Source organism: Crocodylus siamensis, chromosome 8 (assembly GCF_052110815.1).
Source record: "Crocodylus siamensis isolate JL-2025a chromosome 8, ASM5211081v1, whole genome shotgun sequence".
Taxonomy (NCBI): domain Eukaryota; kingdom Metazoa; phylum Chordata; order Crocodylia; family Crocodylidae; genus Crocodylus; species Crocodylus siamensis.
In genome coordinates, this window is record NC_143402.1 from 77,066,529 (window position 1) to 77,076,390 (window position 9,862).

Here is a 9,862-nt window from a genome sequence, read left to right on the forward strand (position 1 = left end):
ATGCAAAACCCTTCGTCCACAAAGTTGTCGTTTTTTCTGCAACCAAAGACACCGGCCCACGCCGCGCAGGTGGGGCTCCTTCACTTAAGGGAGTGATTCCTCCGGAGGAGGAGAGGAGATGTGGGTTACGAGTCTGACACCGGCTCGGACGTAAAGTAGCAGCTGACGTTAGTGGAGCTGTTTATTTAGCACTTTTTAAGACAAATGTAAGAGGCTGGGTGAGTGGCTGTAATTTCCACCCATTGAGGTTCTGGACGAAACTGTTTTCCTTTGCCATAAACAGCAAAAAATACAATCAAATAAAAAAGAACAGTCACAAGGGGACAAAAGGAAACTCTGTCATCTTCACCCCATCGCACCCTGCTCCCTCCTGTATGTTTTGGGCCAGGCAAAAGGCTATGATACGGTGTACAAGCTTCCCTCAAATAGGGTTTTGCCCGTGCCAGCCGGTGACCCAGCTGCTATAGGCATGTGTGTGTCTGTGCTGACTCAGTGATCCAAGTCTGTTTTTAATTTCCTTTCTCTAGTTTTCCTTCATCCTGCAAGGAATAACTGTGAAGTAAATCAAATGGCCTATCTCCACAGGCTGCCCCTTGGCTTGGCACGGGACTTTGGGGGAGAAGAGGCTGCCAACCCTGTGGTTGCCTGACAAAGTGGGTTCTGTTAGCACAGTATAACTTATTGTAATAACAATCCACTCCAAAGCCAATTGGTCTTTGCTGCTATCACTTCACCATGCCAGCGATCGCAGACTCAGCACTGCCGTTTCCAGACGTAGCCAACATCAAGGATCACCTCGACGCGCAGAAGGGTAGGAAAACTATGAGGGGCCTTTGATTTGAGATGCCCGTTGCTCTGCCGTCCACCCTGTGCTGCCAGCCTGGGCAGGGGTCTGCTGGAGGAGAAGCCCTCTCAGTCTGGTGGGGGTAAGTGATGGCGGGGATTTGTTAGACGGTGCCTTTCCCTGTGAAGTCGTACTGGAGCCTGGTCTTACAGAGACCCATGTTACTGGAGGTATCTAAGGGCAGAGGCAGGGCGAAACGGAGGACTTGACTGCTTGTGCTCATTTAAGGTCTCATGGTGCTTTATGGAAAGGCAGAATAGGCTGGTCACGGGCCAACTTGGATACAGGCGACCCCTGCTTAATGCCGTTTTGCTTCGCGCTATTTCGCTATAACGCTCATCTTAAATTGATACCCGATTCCACTTAGCACTCAGCGAGTTTCATTGTAAGGCTCACAGTTGCCATCTTGGGTCACTCCACACACTGGCGGTCGCCATCCTGGGTTCATCAAAAACTTTTCGTTTCACTTAACACTAGTTTCGCCTTTTTTTCCAGGAACCAATTAAGAGCGCTAAGCGGGGGGTGCCTGTAATTGGGTTGTAGCTAAAGGTCTCCTCTGCAGGATGACTTGGACCAGGTCCTCTCAATTTTGCCTTTTAAAGGGTTATCTCGTGTTCCCGTGCACCCGATGATCCTGAAAGGTCCCTTCCAGCCCCTTACGTTAAACCGTTGTTCTTTTCCATCCCGGAGGGGCCGGTTTTTATTAGTCGGTGAGGTGATCCCCAAATGCTCCTTATTACATTAGGTGCTATTTAACGAGCCAAATCCTGCAATCCATACTCAGCCTAACGTTCAGGCTCATCAATGGAATGAATGCAGGATCTTGCCCATCGTGTCTAAAATAATTTTTTTTTTAAAAAAAGGCATTTCTCTAAATGGAAGACCCTGAAAAGTATTACGAGTGAAGCGAATCCACTCCATCCCCTCCCCAAGTATCGTGCAGTGACACATGTAGGTTTCTCACTGAATAATGTCACGGGATAAACCTCCTATATGGGGATTTCTTTTCTCCTCAGCTCTTAATCCCCCGGGTTTGGAAAAGGTTTCCAAGTCCGCCGGCTTCCATGCCTCCATAATTGTGGATGAAGATGCAGGAAATAGCAAAGGCAGAATCCTGAAACTATCAATGTGTCTAAGGCCATAAAGGGAAGTTTAGTCATTATCTCTAATATAACACACGTGTGTAATAGTCATTTTAGCAGCCTGCTCCTGACATAGAGCCCAGCAGAACAATACCTTGCCAGCCGCATTGTAATGCTATCCTAAATTGTGTAGCTGGAAAATTTTCTCTAGCATGACAACTGCCATTACATCAATTTTACCAGCTTCCATGAGGTTGTGAGGACCCTTGGGTTGTTTCTTATTTCAGCTTATGTTACTTGGCTAAATTATACATGTTCAGTTGTGGGATTGGCAGAGGGCTAGTTATCTTGTCAAAAGCAATGTATGGGCAATGGGAGCAGAAGATCATTAAAGAATTAACTTGCATTTTTGCCCATTAGTAACACATTCACTTTTTCTTCCTGTCTTCACTGTTGCCTAAAATTTGCAAGTAAAAATGCAAGGTTTTCCGTGAATGAGCAAGTGTACCTGAGAGGCTCATGGATACACCTTTGCACAGACCAGCACCCTACGAACAGCGAGTACAAACTTTATCTTGGCTGTTAGGTTTCAATGTGTTCATTGTGCTCTGTGTTCAGTGGTTTTGTAATAGTTAACTTGACTGCTCTTTGCACTTTTTCTAGGGGTGTTTAGCAGTGGTTGGACTGGCGTTTCTTGTCGACTCCCTAATTTGTCAGGACAGTTCATCTTGGATGAGAGAGAAATAAATTCGGGGTAAGACAATATCATTCAGTACATGTCAATTTTAAATACATTTATGACACGCTCCTTCAGAATAATAGCAGAACTACATGGCTGGGTCATGCGGTCAACCCTGAATGAAGCAATGGCTGCTCCAGGGGCATGCTGGAGGTATACGCGCTAAATAATCTGCAGATAAGGTGACAAGAGATGGCGCTTAGAAATATGTAGCGTAGTTCCTGGGTTTTGAGGGACCCATAAAACTTGTTGAATGCATGCACTTCCAATAACTTGTCCTAGGTAGTTCTTTATACAGTAATTAATAGTGGTCGCAGAGAACAACAGCGACTTGTTCATCTCCACGAGCCGGGCATACGCATGTTGAAGATTTATGATCGGTTTAAAACGATGCAGTTTATTTTAGCATCAAGTCAGTTGTCCGTGAAATTACGAGATCCAATTTCTCCCTGCTCCCTCACTCCTTCCAGGTATAATCCAGGTAAGGATACAAGACCTGGCCTCTAATACTCAGTGACAACATTCACTGTGTTCGTTCTTGCTAACTGAAAACTCACGTCTTTCATTTTGGGAAGTCACGGACAGAAGGTGAATGAATTACCTGCTTAGCAGAAAGGTGATGGAAGTTATATACAGCACCAGCATACTGCAGTGAGGAAGATGATGGTCAAAACATGTTTTGTTTTGTTTTTCCAGATCAAGTCTGCTGCGTTCAGAGTGCAATCCTCTATGTAAGCTCTTGTGGCAAGTTGCGCCGTGACTGCAATGTACCCTACCGGATTCCCCAAGCTATTTAATTATGCAGTTTATAACCCTGTTTGTTTCCATTTACAGTTTAACAGACCAGCTGGCAGTTAGGCCTTAATTACCCTTTTATGCAAAGGAGCTCCTTTCATTTTTATAACGACGGCCGCAATAGAAATTGTTTTTGTTTTTAATTCTGAAGTCGGCCCTAGCAACATAATGTACCCATCCGTGGGTCTCACAATTGGATTTGCTCCCCAGGTTGGCACAGGCCGGTGCCACAGGGGAGCAAATAATCCAGCATTGTACTCCTATGTTAATCCTGAGGACTTTCTTCTCCAAGTTCAGGATATTGGCTCTGGAACAAGCATGAGTCTGGTAAGGACGTCTCTCAATATCGCCCGCCCTTCCTTCCCGTGTTGGTCTTCCCAGCCAAAGAAAAAGTCCTGGCTATTATGAGATAGGATGAACAACACTAACCACTTGCACCCCAGGTCTCCCCATATATATTTCTGGGTATAAATATATATAACTGTGCACCTTAGATCCCAGTACAGAATGCACCAAAAATTATAGTTTCAACATGAGGAAGAGAAGCACGTTTTTCCCTCTATTGCCCCCTCTAGCCCCTTTTTGACTAGTTTTCTTTATATCCTTCAGTCCTAATTCCTCTCCCTTCTTCTCAGTTCTAGTGGTGGATGCTCACTCAGTTCCAACATGCTCACATGTTTGAGGGGCATTTTTTTTATTCCTCTCCAAACAGCAAGTTGGTGTGTTCCCTGGCTAGAGATCACGTCCCACCTTCCAGCTAAACCCTTGGAAAACAAGAGGGGAAAAAAGGCTATGGGATGTGAGATCCATGATTTGGCAACTTGTGATTGCAAGTGGTTCCAAATTAGGGTCACGTGTGAACCGAGACATTGAAATATATGTTGGCTGGAAACTCTTGCAAAAATGTCAAATAGTGTATCAGAGCAGCGCAATTTTGCATATAAGAGAAGATAATGCTTTCCCCTTAGATGCTTTACGCAGGTAGGAGAGTTTTATGGTGCTAGACCTTTCTAGACTTGAGGCACCCCTTGGAAAGTGCCAGCTCTTAGTTTTCACTCATTTTTGACTACCAGAAAATAATGGAGCAATTCTGTTACCAAGATCTCAGAAAGGCTGTAGCAAGTCAGAATGGCTTTAACACTATGGATTCCTATTTGAAATCTCCAAGTTTGTCTTGTGAATTATGTTTGCATACCAAACAGTGCTAACATTGTGTGGCATGCCATGGCACCCTTGCAAGGATCTCAAGGCACCCCAAGGTGCTGCAGCACCCTGGTTGAGATTCGTTGCGCTAGATGGAGAGTCCAGAGAAATGGGTCCAAGTGTAGCTCAGCCAGGCTCCGGCTTGCACACTTTTCAAGGCAGGGACCATCTATTCCTAAGTGTCCGGACAAAACTGAATATAACGGAGTCCCAGGTCCAGCTGGTGCAGCTCAGCTCTGCTAAATCCAAACAACTGGCAAAGCCACCATGGCCCGTATCGGTGTAGGCATTTGATGGACGGGAGAAACTGAGGCACAGGGAACGGCTTGCTCCCCGTGACTCAGCCAGCTGGCAGCACAACTGAGAAGTTGGATATCCTGACTTCTGATCACTGTCCAATCTGCTGAAAATCATCAGGGAAAACGGGTTAGGAAACATCCAGTCTCCATTGGCTGTCAAGAAAAGCCGAAACAGATTGAAAGAACAATTTTAGAGAAAAGCAAGTTAACATTTTACTTTTCAAGAAACTTCAAAAAAATAATTATAATGTTTTTAATACCTGTTAATCTTCAATACTGGTTGAATGTCTTGGTGCGTTGTTTTGGGGGGGGGTTTAATTATTATTATTTGTTTGTCCAGACCCAGTCTGTCAGTCCCAAATGGAAATAGCTCGGGACGCGTGTGAATTAACACACACGTTCATGCACAGAAAAATGCAGACAGCAAAAAGCCATTCCACAGTCTAGCCTTGTTAAAGAATATAGTCAGTTTTCCAACAGCAAACCTCCCCCCCTACCCCACACTCTCTTTCTCCAGCCAGAGGAATTTATTTCACCTCCTCAGAAGCTGCTTATTAAAAAAAAAAAGGCTGGGGCTGGTTCCCAGGTAATAGAACAGCAGCAAAGCTTAACTAATCTATATTTTTATTGCTGTAATTAAATGGTGCACTTGCTAATAAAAAGGTAACACTTTAAATTAAGGTCCCATTTCTAAATGCTGTATTAATATTTATGAAATGATTATTGCATACAGTCACATTCTATAAGGACTTAATAGAATGTGTGTTATAAAATCCATTTGTAATAAACCCTTAATGACTGTGTTCAGGCAAGCTGCTCTTTTTTGGTCCTTCGAGTGGCGTCTTCATAGACCAGAAGGAAAACACCCATTCACTCCCCTACCCTTTCCAAATACTCCACTTAGCAGCCTGAGATTCGGCTCCAAAATGGTTGAAGAAGAGTCTTTCTGTTGACCCCTGTGGACTTTGGATCTGATCCTTAAAATAGTCAAGATGTATCTTCTCCTCCGCCCAGGCAGCCTCCACCTCCAGGCATGTTTGCTCAGCTATCTGACCAGAGGACCAATTGGCAGGAAACTGAGTATGCAAAATATATTTAGGTTAGATATTAAGTCAAGCTGTCCAATGATAAGGAGAGGTATGCACTGGAACAGTTTATCCCAGGAGGAGGGATGCTGTCCTTTGTTGGAGGTTTGTAAGAAATTAGCTAAAATATCTGTCCGGGTTAGTCTGAGTATATGTACCCTAGCCCAAGACCAACTGGCTTCTCGATGCCCCTTCCAGACCAACATTGCTTGCCTCTATGATTCCACAGTCCCAATTCCCCATGCACTGCCAAGAATTTGCCCCTAGCAGCATCAGGTATTTTTTAAACAAACCTCTGTGTCTGTTATATAGAAATGCAAAATACTGGGCCATCTACAGCTTGCCAGACCTCAGCCAGATGTTCTCGTGAATCCCATGAGCAAGACTTAACCCATTAAATGGTTCCAGTCCTTTTGACTAAGACCTCAGCTGTGCAGGTCTTTAACATCACAGTCTTCGGCAATGAATAGCCTTGGAGTCGCAACATCAGGGTAGCAGAGAGAGACGGCTAGTGCTGGTTACAGAAGCCTGGGGCACCATCACAAATAGGTGGAAATCATTGCTTTGAGCTGCCTGTAGACTGAGTTTGCAACAGTCATGGATGCTCCAGAAAACAAAAACAAGTGACTTTTAACAGTGGTCACTCTATGCTAAATACTCATAAGTAAAACCTTGCTAGAAAATGCCATTCATTCTGGCTAAACTCTCAACATATGCCAATGGGACCAGGGTTTGCCTTGGTCTTCTCTAGTCTGCAACCTGTTCAGACTTGGGTTTGATATCTCCTGGTAGGCTTGAATGACTTTCGTTTCCTTTGCAGTTTCAGAGAAACTCTGTCAATGGAAAAGGGCCAGATCATGCACAAAACAATTCAGAGAGGTTATGCTATATTTGCTCTTGGGCAAGACAGCCAGGTTGGGGCAGCAGATGAAGGGCAGCACCCAGCCATTAACAGAGAAGAAGAGTCCTAGATGACTTGCCTTCTTCATAAAATGTATTCCAGGTTATAGCAGAGGACCAAGATATTCTCATTTGTGCTGGCAGATTCGTTGTTTTATCAAGTAGGAACCTATATTCATAGATTTTAAGGCTGGGATGAAACATAGATTAGTACCATCTGTATAACATAATCCAGAGGATTTCAAATTGCTTCCCACAGCATTGAGACAGCAGCTGGGGTTTGACTAAAGCATTTCTTCTAGAAAGGCAGCCCACACTTTGAGTGATAGCAAACCTACCACTTCATAGTCGGGTGGTCTATCGCCCTCACTGTTAAAAATGTTTGTCTTATTGATGTATCTGGTTTAACAAGAACCGATGGTTGCATTTGAAAGCCCTTTTGTGGCAGATTTCGATGCTACTATTTTACCCCCTTGAAGGTAGACTGTTCGGAGGTTTGATGAATAGATTGAACTCTTTAAGCCTCTCACTGTGAGAGATTTCTTCCAGCTCTTAAATTTCTCATCATGCAACAGTGTAAGCATCCTTAAATCCCACGAAGCACAAAGACTAGGCTTTGTGTGTCCGCACAGCTAACAGTCGGAGGGAGGTCCGTGTGTGTTTCCTTACTACTCTTCAATGGATTAGGGAAATAGGGGTGAGATTTGTAGCCACGACACGGGGCGGCAGCAAAACGACTTCTTGTTGTTATTAATTTGTGCTTTGGCAGCACCCATGATGTGACGTGATGTGATGTGGGGGGAGCCATTGTGGACAGATTGAGAGACTGAGAACAAACGATCTTATTGATGGCATTTCATACAAATTGCAACAGGAAACGCTGGTGTCAGGGAAATCGGAGAAGGGCAGGATCCTGGAATCAAAACTGCCAACGATGAGTTGATGAACTCAGGATGAGCTTTCTGCCTGTAGGCAAAGGAACGGGTAAGTGGTGGCAATGTTGCAGGGGAAGAAGAGCCAAGAGCTGGAAATGCTTTTGACACATGCAGCACAGGAGATGGAAGCCCATGTTTCACGGGCAACATGAGCCATGCAGGGTTGTATGCAAAGCCAATGCAAGCCTTGGCCAGGATAGTGTCTCAGCGTGGCGATAAATTCAGGAGTGGACCCAAAAACTTTCCATCAAAGTTACAACGTCCTGCTTGCTTTCTGAAAAGGTCTTTTTTTTTTTTTTTTTTTGGACCTGAGATTTAGGAAAAGACCCAACCATTTGTTGCAACGATCTTCTAAACCCAAAGAGATTTCTCTTACCACCTCAAGCAGAGCTAGGTGAATGATACGAAAACTAAAAATAAGACGCATGCAACCGTTCAAATAAATCAATCCTTTCCACAGGGTGCTGTTTGCAGAACAGAAAATCACTGGTTTTGGTGGAAGTCTGCAGGACCTTTTACTTTCTTTCTTATAAAGCATCCCCAAAAATGCATTTGGGTCTGGGTTTTTTTGCAATTTCCTAATTGGTCTAATAACAGATATCATTTTTGAACCAAGAGTTCTAGATTTTTCCATTTCTTCTTGCAAGATGTTGCATTTAAGGTGATAATTTGCTGCTAATTTCCATGGGCTTTTTTCTTTTCATTCTTTCCCCCACTTTTCTGTACTTACATGTGGGGAACTATTTTGACTTGTCATGATAGCCTACTTTTTGTCTCTTACTTACGTTACATCTTGCTAGAAAGATGTGTCTTATATCCTGATCCAGCAAATACTTAATGCATAAAAGTTACTCCACACACATGTGTAATTCCATTTAAGCTGGTGGGACTACACACAGGCATAAAGTTACTCTCATGCATAAGCAATTAGCCTCCTTTAATTAAACCTGGGGAAAAAAAAAAGTCTAGCACAGCTCTCAGACATCATAAACTCAGAGGAGAGGGTAAAATTGTTGCAGTGAAGGGGAAAAAGAAAAAAGCCAACACCTTTACTTTCAAATAACACAAAGAGTTTAGGTTTTTGCTCGGATAGATATCACTTAAAGCGCACATTTAAGGTCTAGTAACGTAGCAACATATCTTATGTACAATAACAGCATCCAAAATGACACAATAAAAAAATAATTATCTGCGATTAGAACGAAACTATTGAAACTTCTCCAGCTGAAGCCAAAATTTGGAAGCGGGCGAAGGAGGAGGGGGGAGTTTATTATTTCAGTAGCTGCAGTGAAAATCCCCTCTGGGTGCTCTGCAAACCACCCTCTGCTCTTTGAAACCATCCCCCTCATTGACACGGTAATGGGCTTTGTTGAATTCAAAGACGATTACATCAGAAATGTATGGCCTCTGGTGGGTTTTCCAAGGCTTATAAAGCACACAAATTATATGAAAATATTGGGCTGAAAAATTAGTAAGCCATAGGAGTTTGTGTTGTTTTAGCCACGCTTTACTGCAGGGAAGGAAAACTGTGGCTCCTAGAGACCTCTGGCCAGTCTTTCTTAGCTACTTTCTTTATTATTTTTCTTTTCTGGTGGGCTGGCTTCAGATACACTGTCTATATTTTTAAAGGACTTTCATACTGGGGCAAACTTTTCAACATGTTAAGTTTAAAGACCAAAGGCCCATTTCTTCTCTCAATTATTCAGCCTGATTTGACCACACAGTATAACAGAGAGGAAAATTCAGCCACGTGTCATAGTCAAGGCTCCTTTCCCAAGTGGTTGCTGCATAGACATCGGGCTGATTTAGGCCCACTCATAACAGGTAATGGCAGGACCAAGGACTTGACTTGTCTCTAAATTCTTCCTTTTGCACATGAATTCACAGATGTGTGTGCGTGCGGTGTGTGAGCGGGTGTGCAGGGTGTTAAATCCCAGCTTTGAAACCACGTGTCAACGAGCCTATTCAATTATAATCCAG

At 43.6% G+C, this 9,862-nt stretch overlaps 1 long non-coding RNA gene across 1 annotated transcript; it reads left to right on the forward strand.

The window, feature by feature from the left end:
- Positions 1-610: 610 nt before the first annotated feature.
- Positions 611-5,631, forward strand: LOC149859097 (uncharacterized). Its single transcript, XR_016443875.1, has 3 exons — positions 611-811; positions 2,590-2,680; positions 3,362-5,631. It is a non-coding gene; the product is annotated as an uncharacterized LOC149859097 (long non-coding RNA).
- Positions 5,632-9,862: the final 4,231 nt, after the last annotated feature.